Consider the following 16197-nt stretch of genomic DNA (forward strand, 5'->3'; position numbering starts at 1 on the left):
CTCCTTCGTTATCTCTATATATCACCCTGCAAACATACACATTGTTTCTCCATATCTATCTATATATCCCTCCCTTTCCCTCTATGTCTCCCTCTCTCTCTCTCTCTCTTCCCCTTCTCTCCCTTTGTCTACCCTTCTATCTCTCTTCCCTCCTACTCTCCGCTCTCCCTCTCTCTCCATCTCCCTTATCACTCCATCTCTCTCTCTCCATCTCCCTTTCCACTCCCTCTCTCTCTACACCTTTCTCTCTCTATATTTATTTCTTATTACCTCCCGCTCTCTCCCCCTCCAACTCCATCTCTCTTTCTCCCTCCCCCACAAGTCCTCTCTCTCTTCCTTTCTCTCCCACCTCACTCTATCTCCCCCCCTCGTCTCTCTCTCTCTCTCTCTCTCAAGATTCATCCTGTAACTCTATTGACTATATCCCTCCCTCTCTCTCTCTCTCAAGATTCATCTGTAACTCTATTGACTATATCCCTCCCTCTCTCTTTCTCTCTCCACCTTCTCTCCATATCTCCTTCTTTTTCTTTCTATCTCACCCCAAACATACACACACTCTCTCCATCTCTCCCTTCTCACTTCCTCTCTCTCTCCACCTTTCTCCCTCTATATGTCTTAAACTTCTTCCTTCCCTATATTTTTCTCCAACTCCATCTCTCAAGATCCCTTTCTTTCTTAGGGACTCTCTCTTCCTCTCCCTCTCTCCGTATTTGTGTCCCCCTCTCTCTCTTACCCTTCTCTCCCACTCGTTGTCCTCTATATTTCAAAAACTTTAAATACTTTGAGAATTACAATATTATGTTTAAATAATTTTTTATTTTGATGTCGTACAACAATTTAATTTTTGTATATAATACATATTTAAAATGCAAGTTTTCAAATGTGTGTTGTACATTCACCTGGAGAGAAAATGATAATTTTCCATGGAAATATTATCTAAAATTTTCCAAAATATTAATGTTCTAGCTACCTCCATCAAAGATACATAGAGCGCTTCATGTCTTCCAATTGAAAGTGTTTAGGTTTATTTCTTTAAAGGTAGCTTTAGGTTATGATTACTTTAGGATTTTTAAAATATTATATATTTTATTATGTTAGATTTAAAAAAAAAATAGGTTAAATAAAATTAACATACTCAGTTAACTTCTATGACCCTTTTTGTGTTAATGACTCTTTTGTTGATGCCTATGGCGTATATCAACAACATTTATTATTGTGATTGCGCTAGTATATATTTAATATAACAAATTTTATATTATATTAAAGTTAATAATATTATATTAATCATAAATTAATAAATTTAATACTAACATTAAAATATATTAATATTAACTATTTTATATTACAATCAGATTTAATAATAATAATAATATATTTAAAATTTTAATATAAAATTTAATAAGGTTTCTATATGACATGATAACGAAAATTCTAATAAAATTTGGAATTTTAAAATGTCGTAAAAGCTTAATATTAGATCCTTAAAAAAAATGCATAGAGGCTCAATCGAGTCATAGCGCCCGATTGAGCTATTTAAATTTGAAATTTAAACACTTGATCGAGTGCTTTAAGAGCTTGATCGAGTGCTTTAAGAACTCGATCGAGTGCTTTAAGAACTCGATCGAGCCTCTGAACTCCTAAAATCTAGAATTTCAGCACCCCTTCTACAAAATTTCTTGCAACACCATTTTGTACCCTAGTAGTCTTAGGAAAAAAATTGTCCTTAGGTGGCAGAGTTGATCAAGTTGGATTCATGAAGGAATCCTCTCTCCATTGGCATATGAGTTTGACATTTTCAAATTCATATGATATTTTTCATCTAATTTCTTTTAAACATAATGTGAATTTTTTTTGAATTGTTTTAAAGAGGTTGAATAAAAAATCAATATCATAAATATATACAACAATTTTTTTTAAATAACACTATCTTCGTTTATGAGTCCTCTTCAAAAGGGTACTCTTGGTTTTTCAATTTATTTAAATAGTTGAAAACAAACTTACATGAACACGTATGTCTGCAAAATGTAATTGAAATATTACTTCACCAACTTCAAAAAATAAAAAAATAAATATAATTTTGCATACAAAAATAAATATAAAAAACTTAGCTCTTGTCATGTAAATCATGCTTTTATATATAGATAGATATAGATATAGATATAGATATATATATATATATATATATATATATATATATATATATATATATCTATATCTATATCTATATCTATATCTATATCTATATCTATATATCTATATCTATATCTATATATATATATATATATATATATATATATTACACATTTTAGACTAAGTTATGCTATGTGAACACACGTATACCTCTTAAGACGTGTGAAAATTTGCAAGGATAAGTATTTAATTTAATGGAAAATTAACATATTATACGACACTAAATATTTTTGCAAAAAATATAATTAGGAAAAAACATAATTCTCCAGAATTTTCCTTTTTACTCTAAATCAAAATTCACAGTGCTTATATGAATTTTGAAGGTTTCAATTCGATAAAAGAGGAAAAACTTGAAATTTCATTGCCACATTTGGCCCAAAAGTGTAACCCATCTTCATGCATTCACCCAATTGTTACCTCAATTTTCTTCCACAGATATTCTTCTTCAATGAAGTACAATGGAAAAATCTGAGTGATTTTTCTCTGCAACTAGCTAGGATTTATGGTCTCAACGCCGAAACTAGCAGTTTGTAAGTAGGGTTTCCAAAACCCTAAACTCTTCTCTGAGACCTTTCCAAAAAAAAAAAAACTCAAATGCAAAAAGACTAGAATGAGGAGAAACTCCTCTTTCTCCCCTTTTTATAACTTGTTCATCACTTTTGCCACCTTTTTATCCTTTTATTTTTATAAAGTCACTTTAGTGGTTTTTCACTTTATAAATTAAAAGTGACTCTTCATTAGCCTAGGACATGTCCTCCATTTTGTCACTTTAGCATTTATAATGTTTTTCCTAGGTGAATCATGTTCCCTTAGTTATTTTTTTCCCACCTTATCCTATGGGAACTTTATTAGACTAGCAGAATTCCACCATAGGCCCCCTAAGCTGTTGGGGACATTTCCGTTCCCCTTACTATAGTCCATGTTTCAACCTTTGGAACCTCTCAAATAAAAAGTTATAGCAGAAATGCCAACATGACATATTTGATGCATGATTTTAAGAGCATCTAGGAACCTCAGATTCATCTGATCATATATCCTAAAATATCGTGACCCATTATATGAAATTTGGACCAAATGATCTACAATATTTCCCCTCCCTATGGTCCAAGTTTCAGCTTCTATAACTTACTAGAAGAAAATTTATGATAGAAATTTCAACATGGCCTATTTGATGCATTATTTTAAGAGCATTCAGGAAGCTTGAATTCCAATGATTATATCTCCTAAAATATCACTACCCATCATCTGAAAGTTGGAAAAAATTATTAAAAATATTTCCCCTCACTATGGTCCAAGTTTTAACTTATGGAATATCCCAGAAGAAAAGTTATAGTAAAAATTACAACATGACCTATTTAAATATCAAATTATGAAGCCCAACTTCCTTTAGTCATATTTCCTAATATTTACTAACATAAGATCTAAAAATTGGACCAGAGGATCAATTTGATGTCCCCCCATTATGGTCCAATTTTTAGCTTTTAGAACCTACCAAAAGAAAAGTTGTAGTATAAATTCCAGCATGGCCTGCTTAAACATGCATTTAGGAAACCCAAATTCCTCTAATCATGTTTCCTAAATTTTCGCGACCCAAGGTCTGAAAATTGGACCACATGATCAATAGGATTTCCCCTCACTAAAATCCAAGTTTCAACTTCTAGAACCCCCTAAAAGAAAATATATAGAGAAAATCTTAACATGGCCTATTTAAAGTTGCATTTACGAATCCCAAATTCCTCTGATCAAAATTTGTGACCCAAGATCTGAAAATTGGACCGAATGATCAATGGGATATCCCCTTGCTATGGTCCAAGTTTCAACTTATAGAACCTCCCAAAAGACAATTTATAGCAGAAATTCCAACATGACCTATTTAAAGAAGAATTTAGGAAGCCTATCTTCCTCAACTAGTGTTGTTACAAAATTTGATACATGTAAAATGCTACAGCCAAATGATATAACAACTACAACCATGATAAATTTGTTTAAGGGAAAATGCATGTACATATAAACTTGCTAAAAAGAATGATTAAATAATTATGTATGTCACTAAACCAACTGTGCAAACAATATCATTAACACATAAATAAATATTTATCTATTGCAACTAGAAAAATATTAGAAATTGAAGTAGGGTGAACCACGTTCCAACCCACCATAGGCTCAACTAGGATATAGTATTTCTCGTAGTTAGCCACCCCTAAGTCAGATCTTGATGCTTTGAGGGAAAAACTAAAAACATGGATTTAGCACATAGTTTCCAGAGTAGATTTAACACAAATAGTAAAGGGCACTCCCGTTCGCACATGGGAAAAAGTCAGTCTCTATCACATCAATTGTCTCTCACAACACTCAACCAGTCACAAGATCTGAACCTCTCTAGGTTTTGCCACCAATTCTCTTTTCAATTCGAATTTCTGAGTGAAGGAAAATAAAGTATGAGAGAGAAATAAAAGAGAGACCATAGAAGCTTAAGAACCAACAAGAAAAACCCAGAACTAAGAACCAAGAATTAGGAACTCCTTGATGGTTTCTTCTTATTATTTTTATAATCACACCTTGACCCTTAATCTTCCCAATATTTTGTTAGAATTTTCTTTGGAAAACCAACCATCAAATCAAAGGAAAATAATATTTATTCAAGTAAGGGTAGGATTTTGTTTATCCCCTCCCTTGTATATTTTCATCGCTCGTCAAGTTTTCCCCCTTCCCAAGGAATCATGATCTATTGGCTGTCTCATTTCTTCAACTATAGCATTGTTATTAATAAGAATAAATATTGTGTCATATAATAGATTTTGACATCATAGCATCAATTATGACACCCCAACATTATATGTTCTTAATTACATTACAAAATTTTGGGTGATGAAAATATACAATGGCAAACAAATTCTTAATAAAAATAGAAAATATGCAATCACTCACACACACATACACACATATTTATCATTGATATATTACTCAACAAAACCAAACTAGGAAAACTAGAAATATCTTTTAGTGTATTATGTATTTACAATGTTACAACAATATGCATATCATACAAAATCCATAAACCCATGATCCATTAACCCTAGATTAGAACACAACCATAGTTCCTTAACTAGAATTACATTACCATCGACCATAATAATTGTGTGCCATAAAATTGCCAAAATCAACTGCAAAAAATCATCAATTTTTTTTTTTTTTTTTTTTATGGGGCTTCCCCGACTCCCTCCATAACCCCCCAAATATTCTCAACACATGAATCTTGAGTGGATATAGTTATGTAAAGTGTATAACGCATACCCAATATCATCCCACTCATTGTTTTCATTGCATATGTAGGTACACAATATTTCTTTATAAATGATCCAAGGAAACCATTTCCATTGTTTCTTTGCACCAAGAAAACTTATTAGTGCTCACAACCCTTGTTAGTGAATATGTTGCATTCTTTAGGGTGTCCAACTTCATGAAAACACCTTCTTGTATTCAACCATGTCTCTTGCAAAGTGATATTGAACATCAATATCCATAGTTTTAGAATGATAAACTAGGTTCTTGACCAAGAAGATTACACTTCTACTATCATAATCTATCCTTATAGCTTGTTGTAGAAACCCAATACCTAAACAAAATATTTGTAGCCATACTTCTTCCTTGCTACATGAATGGCTACCATGTATTCACCTTTTATAGTTGATGGATTACTCCTCTAAATAATTTAACACATATTTTCGTATAGATTTATGATCTAGATCTCTAACCCAATTTTCATCAGAAAAAGAATGCATGTCCAACACTCTATCAATTCCTAGTCTTCCTTGGTAGTACAATCCATAACTAGTAGTGCGACAGACATAACTAAAATCCCTCTTTACGATTTCCTAATGCTGCTCTCCTAGTTTTCACATATACTTGCTCAATATTCCCACTACATTTGTAATGTTTGGTCTAGTATATACCATTGCATACATTGAACTACCAACTACACTAGCATATGGAACATGGGACATGTCATCTTCCCCTTCTTCTACCTTTGGATAGTGATATGTAGATAACCTTGCACCTACAAAACTAAGGACCTTTGTTGGCTTGCATTCCTACATATTGAACCTCTAAAATATTGTTTCAAAATACTTCATATGATTTACTACAATTTTCCATTTGCATGATACCTTTAAATTTCCATGCACAAAATAAAATTTTAACACCAAGATCCCTTACGTTAAATATAAAGGACAATTGAGTTTTCACATCCTGGATGATTTCATCATCATTTACAATCCACAATATATCATCCACATAAAATACCAAATAAACAAGACAATCAAAAACTAATTTTAAATACACAGAGTGATCCATTTTTCTCATTGTGAAGCAAGTCTCAATATATTAGTATCAAATTTTTGATAGCACATCCTTGGTGATTGCTTGAACCCATACATGGATATTTTTAGTTTTCATTCCAACTCTTTCTTTCCATTCACTGCAAATCCTTTTGGCTACTTCATGTATATTTCTTCTTCCAGATCCTCATGTACAAATGTTGTCGTCACATCCATCTATTTACTTCAAAATAAAAGTTAGTAGCAATAGATAAAGGAAATCTAATAGAAGTTAACTCAGAAATAGTAGAAAAAGATATCACCAAATTTTCTTTTGCTACTAATTGAGTTTTGTATTTCTCCACTTTTCCTTTTGCATTCAAATTCTACATAAACACCCATTTTTTGCCAATGGGTTTTCTTTCAACCAAAAAATATGCCAAATATGAAGCCCCATTCTTGTCTAGGGATACCATATCTTCAACCATGGCCTTTTTCCAGAGTTTTTTATCCTATAAATCCACTTCCTGCCTAATAGTTTTAGGATCATCATTAGTAATAAACAAAGCAAAATTAGAAAATAAATCAGTTGGAGTAAAAATTTACGGTTTCCTTATTTCCCAAACCAATCTCCTTAATACCAGAGTATGGTGTTCTTCTTCTCATTATTATTTTTCTTACATCCTTCAATTCAAAATCTTTTTTTTTCTAGTTATTTCTCCCTTGGTAGGGATTGTTGTTCAACATTATATTGATTTATATAAATACCACATTTTCACCACACACAACCTTATCTTTGATTTATATAAATACCACATTTTGACTACACACAACCTTCCTAGTTTCTAGGTTCCAAAGCTTATAATCGTTTAGACCATCTTCATATATAATAAAGATACACTTTTCTGATATATCGTCTGCTTACTCTTATTTTCCTTTGGGATGTGTACATACACATCGCTTTCCAACACCATCATATGTTTAAGAGACGATTTGTTATCATTCCATACCTTTTCTATAGTATTTCATCCAACATTGAATTGGGTGATGATTTTCCTTGTAATAGGTAGTATCCACTACCTTTACTCAAAATTCTTATCCTAACCCAACACCACTAAGCATTCTCCTTTCTTTTTCCATCAATATCAGGTTCATCCTTTCTGAAACTCCATTTTGATAAGGTGTGTATGGAGTATTCCTAAAATTAATTCTAACTGAATTCATCACCATAAACCATTTTTAGCACCTTAATTTTCTTCTCTCTCTTATTCTCCACAAGAGCCTTAAACTCTTTAAATTTTTGCCTTAGGAAATAAATCCATGTATTCTTTAAGAAGTCACCTATAAATGAGACATAGTACACAAATTTACCCAATGGTAGGACCGACATAGGTCCAAACACAACAATATGCACCAACTATAATATTCCCTCTTCCCTTCTAGCACCATAGGAGAATCTTACTCAATTATGCTTCCAATATAAGAAATGTTAATAAAAATAAATATACAAAGAGAAAGTATACATACTTCTACTATAACTTTTCCATGTAGCACTAGAAGGCCCTTCTTTCTAATATGTCCTAGTCTTTGGTTCCACAACATAGTCTTCTATTTGAAGATTGTACTAAGATTTCCATTCTTTAGCACCACTCTCAAGAAAAATAGAATTATTGTACTCATCACTAATTGTCCTTCCCTATAGATTACATATATTTCCAATCCAAACTCCCCTTAGCAACACCATTTCTCCTCAAACCACCCTATATGTTTCCTTTTCAAACATTATTTTTACACTAGCATTACTCATCCTACTTACAAAAATCGAATTTCTGGCCAATACCAAGATGTGCAAAACTCTAGGAACTATTCTTACCCTTCCATCCACGAGATTCAACTTGAATTTTTCTCATATATAATTTCATTTTTTTATTCATATCTTAGGAAAACATCATTGCCATCATACCTCTCAAAATCACAAATTCACTCCCTGTGAGGAGTCATATCAAAAGATGCACTTGAGTCGGCTAGCTATGCCTCATGATCTCTATCCATTTTTTAGGAAGCCAAATACATATTACCTCCTTTATCTGAGGATGTGTTTGCTTTCATATAAGGATCATCATCATATCCATTCCCTCTCTCAAAAATTTTAAATCTATAGTGTTTCTTGTAATGTCCTTCTTTCCCATGTCTCCAACATACCTTTACAATTTTTCCTAGAGATTTATATATCCCACTTGAGGAAATAATTTTATTTCTATCCTTGGAATTCATTCTTATAGATAAGGAATTTGTTCTTTTACTTTCCATGTTTTTCCACCTCAAATCCTATAATATCAAGGATGAGACTCAAACAAAACTTAAATTAGTAGCATTACTACCTATGATAACAACCAAACTATTCCACAAGTTTGGTAAAGAAAACAACAAATGGATACACTTGTTTTCATATAAAATCTTAATATGAAAAAGTAATATTTGATTTAAACAATATTAAAGGCATTCAAATGGTCTATTGCTCAGTCTTGATCCTTAATCCTTAGGTTATATAGTGCCTTATGTGGGAACTATTTTTTCATTGGGGACTTACATTGATACAAAACCCCTAACTTGTTCCATAATTCCTTTGTTATGGCTTCTCCTAAACCATGTAATAGTACGAAATATGAGAGACACAACCATATTGTGCTTCTTTTCTTATGATCTAACTTATTCCAATCTCTTTTTTGGCATCCCTATCAATGCAGTTGATCTAGGAGGATCTTGTCACCAGTGTATAAAGAGTATCATGCCAAAGAAGAGTTCAAAGGAACATTGGTAAATGTGGAATTATTTAAAATTTCATGAGCATAAAATGTTCAATTTTCTCATGTATTTTTCATTTAAATTGTAGAAAGGGAATGTGATTAAATGTGAGAATTCACCTCACAACTTTGGTAATTTCAAGTGGGAGTTGATATTTTTCATGGGATTTTTCCCCTTAAAAATGTGGATAAGATCACCGTTTGTTGGAGTTGAGAGATTTTCTAGAATCTCATAAGTTCCTATTTTTATGGATCAAGAGAGTTATTCTCTGCTTCGAATGCAGATATAAGGAGATATTCTATTCTTTGTTTATGGATATCAAAAAGTTGTAAATTCTCTTTTATACTCTTTGTTTTGGGGTAGAGAGAGTTTTGGCTAGAGGGGGCTTGAGAGAATTTTTTAGAAGTTTTGCGAGATTCATGTTGAAAATGATTTTGTTAGCTTGGAGAGCTCAAGAGGTCTTTTGGAGGAATTGTGTATGAACAAGTATTGAAGTATTTTTTTGTAGTAGAAGAAAACTCTAGGTTTGGCCACCCTTATTGATAGAGCATTGTACAAATTCCTCTTTGAAGAAAGACAATAAAATTGATTCGACTTATGAAGACAAATCTGAAGACATAGCCTAGTGAAGGGGGTGAACTCCATTACCAACCTTGATGATTTATGTATTGCTTATTCATGGTTTGATCAAGTTATTTTATATGCATTTTAAGTTACAATATTATGATGAAATGAGCTTGTTTATGGATAAATTGTAACTTAAATTAATAAGCACTTACAATCATTGTAATGATCTGAAAACTTGAGAGGACATAAAACTTATCACAAAGACCTTTGGAATGACTGTAAGGGATTATTAATTTAAGTTACAATTTATCCAAAAACATTCTCATTTCATCACAATCTTGTAACTTAAAATGGATATTAAATAACTTGATCAAAACATGAATACGCATAATGCAAAGCATCAAAGTTGATAACAGAGTTCACCCCCTCCTGGGATTGGATTCATCTTCATAGGTAGAATTGATTTTAATTGTTATTCAAAATGGGTTGTGAAGTTAAAGGATTGGGAAGCCATGTCCAAGGTATAATAGAACCCATTATGGTTGAAGATCAACCTCGATATGCTGGAATTGGATACAACAAAGAAGAGGTTGGAGAGAATTTCAAGACTGTTGAAGCAAATGATGTTTCAAAAGGAACTTTTGCCTCATGAGAGTTGTGACAAGGGTGGCCATCAAAGGTATAGGCCTGATTATATGAAAGTTGATTTTGATTATAAGAAACATGGTAATTCCATGTTCATTTTGTGGGATATATAATCATAAAGTTTCAAAATGTTGGAAGAGAATATCTTTATACAAGAAAGTTTTGAAGGAAAAGAGACAAAAAGGCCAATCTCCAAATCATAAGAAATTTAATGGTAAAACAAAGTCGCAACATTGTTGCACTGATTGTCATCAAAGTGGTCATTTGGTTAACAAATGCTGAAAGCTTCATCCGAATTTCGTCAACAATATTGGAGGAAAATTGCGCAAGGCTTTACCAAAAACAAAAACGGAACATGATGAAATCAAATTAAACAAAAATCCATTAGGTTGGTTCGGTAAGCAATGGGTTGCATTTCTCCTTAAATGAAATCCTTCCCGTAGCATACTTGTGAAATTGATTTGTTTATCTTGCATAGATTTGTTCGTGCATGTAAATCGAGCGTACCCACGATATTCTTGACCTAAACATGTATTATGTTGGAGAGCTTTGTAATAAGCATTTCCAAGAGGATCCAGGCTAATGAAGGGTCTCGAATTATTTTACTATGAATCAAATTGTGGGGCATTGATGCAGATCCAATATGTATTTTTTTACATGTTCATTAGCAGTCGATAAGCCTGGCTCGGGGTTCATTATTGAGGATAGAAAATGGTCAACAAGTCATCATAGCGCAGAGAATGGATCTAAGACCATTACAATCTTGATTGGCTTCTCAATGTGAAGATCAACCAATTCACGTACATCTGTTGCATCTTCTATGACATGTGATTGTTGCAAAATGGCAATGGAGTATCCCACATTATCGTAGAAGTTTCATATTACATGGGAGAGCCGTAATTCATATTAAACGGCGGTTGTTCAAGGTAGCATATACTTCGGCCAAGTGTTCGAGGGTGGCTGCGCCGACAGGCCACGATAACGCCCCATTTTGAAAGCCCCTCCATATCCATGATACAATTGGACTACGGACGTTAGCCATAGGGAATGATCAATAACTCATTAGTGGGATACATGTATCAATGGGTGGTTGACCCCTCCGTAACCATGGTACAATTGGGCTATGGACGTTAGCCATAGGGAATGATCAATAACTCATTACCTAGTGGGATACTTGTATCAATGGGTCGCCGGAGTATGAGACATGGTTAACGCAAGTTCATTAGATTCACGATAAATTGGCCCTTGGTTAACGCACGAGATTACATTTACGTGTCAAGATTGGTCCACGATAAACTGGCGCTGGCGCTAGATTGGTTATGGCACGATTAAGGCAATTTTCACGTTACCTGGGCAGCATTGGAATTCTGGAATTGACATTTCGTTGAGAAAACACAGTATTGGTGGCATGGGCCATGTAATACTGTGGCCACATGCCACAGTAAATGTCATTACCCAAATCAAACGAAGGCAGTTACGTTGCACGGTCCACGTATCAACCATTCCATAGAGGTCTACGGAGGAGATTACGATCTCACTCCTAGCATATAACTGAAAATTACATTGAATGAATTATTTTTGCAACAAAGTCGTGGAACTGTTTATAAGCTGTAGGTGCACCGAGTTTAGCTGCTTCATTTGTCCCAAAGAATAATCCAGAGGAGGAGGCTATTCTATTGCTTATGATTATCCTAAGAAAATTGTGTGGGATCCTCCAGTCATGGATCACCTTACTTTTGCACTTTCCTTTCTTGACAATCCCTTGTATTAGAAAAGCAAGTTGAATAGGTCTTATATCGGAATTTAGGCAAGGTCTAATGAATGGAATGGGCTGGCTCTTTGTTATACTGGTGCAAGGCAAAATCTGGTTGCGTGAAATCTTCCAAGAAATTCATTGAGCAAATCAGAAAATCCAAATGATTTGCTAGCATTGTTATTAAGGGCGAAGATTTGTACTGAATATTTCCATCTTGCTGAAGGTGGAGTGGAATATGCAATTGGTGAATGCCAAAGGGGAGTTTAAACACTTTAAGGGAATTTTATATCATTTATTAGGTCTTGCCTTGGAAAGGAAAACTAAAGTTTCATCCTCAGACTTCGAAAGAACCCATCTACAGAGTGAAGCTTTCAAATTCTTAGAGGAAGCTATCAATTTGGAAAAATAAAACCCAGACTAGATCTTTGAATTGGGTCTTGAGTATGCTGAAAATCGTAATCTGAATCCTGCTCTATGTTATGTAAAATAATCTTTGGACTTAATTGTTGCCTCATTAGTGAAAGGATGAAGGCTTTTGACACTAATTTTATTAGCTCAGAAACGTTATTCTGAAGTAGAAGTTGTCCTTCCAGGTTATCCAATGTTCATAATATTCCAGGTTCTCTATATAACACTCAACTGTGCGTTGTGAGTTCTTTAGTGCATCCCAACAAATTTCTTGTGGCTACAGTAAACAGAGGGCTCTTTGAAGCACTGTGCACCATTGTGTTCCTTGTTTTCTGTAAGAGTTGTGGGACTGCTGGCGGTGAAAAGCATATCATTTGCAGCACATTAACTTTGTCATAATTGGTAGTCAAAATGAAAACCATTGCAAGGGTGTTACACAGATTTTGCTAGAGAATTTCAGGAGTGTACAAGCATTTATGTCGCCTCAACTTCGCATTTTTTTTTTACCATGGGGTTCGTAAACAGCAATTATGGCCACGGTTTCACTTAAGAAAGAGCGCATAGACTCTCAGGATAAGTTGGTCCATTTATATACAGCTACAAATGTAGCAGAAATTAAAGGAAAGCTCCAAATTGGTTCAAATCCCATCACATGCTGCACCAGTTGTTTTAACCATTCAAAGAGCCAAATTTTTGGAGTCTTTGTCATGTTTTGGCTCGCCATGAATCAAGTTAAATAAGTTGAGTTGCAATATGAGGAAGATACAAACAAATTGCAGAATTGCAGCTCATAATTTGAGCAGTTTGAGCAGAAAATCAATGTCTTGTTGTCATAATCATTTTCAAGAAGTTTCAACTTCTTGAGCTTTTGGTGGACCAAAATCCTTCCTCCATGGGGAGGTATGATCTAAGAGGATCTTGTCACTAGTTTCTAAACAGTACCATGCCAAAGAAAGTTTAAGGGAGCATAAAATGTTCAATGTGCTCATGTATTTTTCATTTAAATTGTAGAAAATAGAAATTGATTAAATGTGAGAATCCATCTCACAAACCATTTCCCTAATTTCAAATGGGAGTTGAGATTTTCATGGGATTGTTCCCTTAAAAATGTTGATAAGGTCCAAGTTTGTTGGAGTTGTGAATTTTTCTCCTCAAAAATCTCATGAGTTCATATCTTTATGGATTAAGAGAGATATTCTCTCCTTGGTATGTGGATCTAAGGAGATATTCTCTCCTTTGTTTATGGATCTCAAAAAGTTGTAAATTCTCTTTTGTACTCTTTGTTTTGGGTAGAGAGAGTTTTGGCTAGAGAGGGCTTGAGAGAGTTTTTGAGAAGTTTTGAAAGCTTCATGTTGATAAAGCTTTTGTGAGCTTGGAGAGCTCAAAAGGTATTTTGGAGAAATTATGTGTATGAACAAGTATTGAAGTATTTTTTTATAGTAGAAGACAACTGTAGGTTTGGCCACCCTTATTGATAGAGCAATGTACAAATTCCTCTTTGAAGAAAGGAAATAAAATTGATTTGATCTGTGAAGGCGATTCCGAAGACGTATCCCATTGGAGGGGGTGAACTTTGTTATCCACCTTGATGCTTTATGTTTTTCTTATTCATGGTTTGATCAAGTTATTTTATATGCATTTTAAATTACAAGATTATGATGAAATGAACATGTTTATGGATAAATTGTAACTTAAGTTAACAAGCCCTTACAGTCATTGCAAAGTTGTTTGTGATCACTTTTATGTGCTCTCAAGTTTTTAGATCAGCAGTACTTGAATCCACAGTTATCCATTATTCCTTTTCCATTAAAAGATCTTCCATTTTGAGATTCCATAGCTCAAATCTATGTCCATTGAATTTCCCAATCTCTATCCTTGAACTACATAGTATTTCCTTTCGTCACGAGAATTGATACAATGGATCTCTCACTATAATAAGGTTTACCACAAGCCCGAGCCAAAATTAGTAGCCACAAAGGTGTCCTCTTGAAGCCAAACTAGTTTGATACCAGATGTTGGTTACCCTATACAATTAAATTTTAATTGTTGCAAACAAATTCTTAATAAAAGTAAAAATAAATGTAATGACACACACATACATTTAGAATAGAGATTTTACTCTCTAAACCCAATCTAGGAAAACCAAAATTATTGTTTAGTATATTATGTATTTACAACATTACAAATAAAATATGTATATCATGTGGAATTCATAAACCCCCAATCCATTAACCTTAGATTAAAATGAAATCATAGTTCCTTAACTAGAATTATATTACCACAAACCAAAATAATTTTATGCCACAAAGCTGCCAAAAACATATGCAAAAATACACCTAAAAACAAATTGGGGTCTCTACCCCCTTGTGAACCCCTACACCTAGTGCATACGAATCACACACACTGCTAATTGTACAAAAAAGATAACACATACCAAAAAATGTGCCATGAGTCAAGGTAGTCGAAGGTGCATGAAGCAAACTATGCCGCTCATGCCTTGGAGTTTGTAGCCATATTTTGTGCTCTTAAAATGTGGATAAATTACCCCATGGGAAAGAGGTTTGAGTTGATGAAAAACCATATTGATATGAAGTATTTTCAATTCCAACTTTAAATGTGAGGAAAATTCATTGGCTATAATGTCTTAGTGAGTATGATTTAAAATAAATCATATCAAAGGAAAAGAGAACAAGGTAGACAATGAACTTAGCTAAAGAATACATGACATGAATGTTACAACCATATATATGGTATAGATTTAAAAACCACAATTTTAGAAGTTGAAAAATCCAATCAACAATATGTGCAAATGGAGGTAGCACTACAACAAGGTAAGCCACAACTAAGGCATAATTTTTTTTAACTAAATGAAGATAGAATTCTCATGTAAACTGGGAAAGTTTATGTATCAAATTCAAAAGAGTTGAAACCTTTGATTTTAAAAGAAATGCATGTTGTCCCTTACATTGGACATCCACCTTACGAAAAGACTCTTGCAACCGTAAAAAGTGAAAAAAAAATGGTTAGGAATAAAGAATGATGTGGTTGGTTATATTTATAAATGCATGGAATATCAAAAAGTGAAGATTGAGCATGGAAACCCAACTAGTTTGTTACAACCATTGCCCATTCCAGAGTGGAAATGGGAGGTATTTGTTATGGACTTTATCACCAAATTTCCCAAAATACTATAGAAACATGATTCAATCATGGTGGTGGTGAACAAAATAATTAAAGTAGCTCATTTTATTTTGAAATGAATCAAAAGATAGCAAACATAGCAAAAATTTATATGAAGGAAGTAATCAAATTGCATGGAGTGCCCAAAGTTGTGTCGAATAAAGATTCTAAATTTACTTCAAATTATTGGAAGGGTTTGTTCAAAGGACTGGGCACCATTTTAAATTTTAGTACAACCTATACTCCACAAATATATGGGAAGATAGAAAGAGTCAATCAAATTATTGAATATATGCTCAGAATGTATGTAATAGACAAACTATAAATAAA

Source organism: Pinus tabuliformis, chromosome 8 (assembly GCF_031772625.1).
Source record: "Pinus tabuliformis cultivar Carrire ecotype Pingquan chromosome 8, CPIR1, whole genome shotgun sequence".
NCBI lineage: Eukaryota > Viridiplantae > Streptophyta > Pinopsida > Pinales > Pinaceae > Pinus > Pinus tabuliformis.